Here is a 692-nt window from a genome sequence, read left to right on the forward strand (position 1 = left end):
GGCAGGTCAGAGAAACACCAGAATTTAGGGATTTTTTTTGGTCAGAGAAAGGGCCACACAGTTACTTTTAGATTAATTGTTTTTTAGATCACTTTTTGGTCACTTAAAACACTAAGGCTTTACATTTTTGTAATGAAAATATTACTTTAGTCACTTTTCTTTCAATAAATTATTGATTTCAGAACAGAAGTTTTTAGAAGATTATTTTAAAAACTTCCAAGTAATTTTAACAAGTTTGAATGATTCCAAGGATTTAAATAATTTGAAGGTATTCAAAAAGGTTTAAAATATTTCAGAGTATTTTTTTAAATTCCAATGAATTTGAAAGACCTTTAAAAAGTTTCAAATATTTTCAATAATTTGAAGGGATCCCAAATAATTTGAAATATTTCAGGATATTTTTAGAATTTAAAAGGAATTTTCAAAAGGTTTAAAAAGTTTCAAATGGTTTCGAAAGGATATGAAATAATTTAGGGTATGTATTTTAAAAGATTTCAAGGAATTTTTAATAAATTTGAATCATTTAAGGGTATTGTAAAATGTAAATGATTCCAAGGCATTGTAGGACCTATAAGATTTTAGGATATTTTAAATGATTTCATAGGCTTTCAAGTATTGTTAAATATTCCAAGGAATTCTAAATTGATTGAAATAATTTTACGGAATTTCGAAGAATTTTAAAGATTTTGTGT

This window comes from Belonocnema kinseyi, chromosome 9 (genome assembly GCF_010883055.1).
Source record: "Belonocnema kinseyi isolate 2016_QV_RU_SX_M_011 chromosome 9, B_treatae_v1, whole genome shotgun sequence".
In the NCBI taxonomy this organism is placed as follows: domain Eukaryota; kingdom Metazoa; phylum Arthropoda; class Insecta; order Hymenoptera; family Cynipidae; genus Belonocnema; species Belonocnema kinseyi.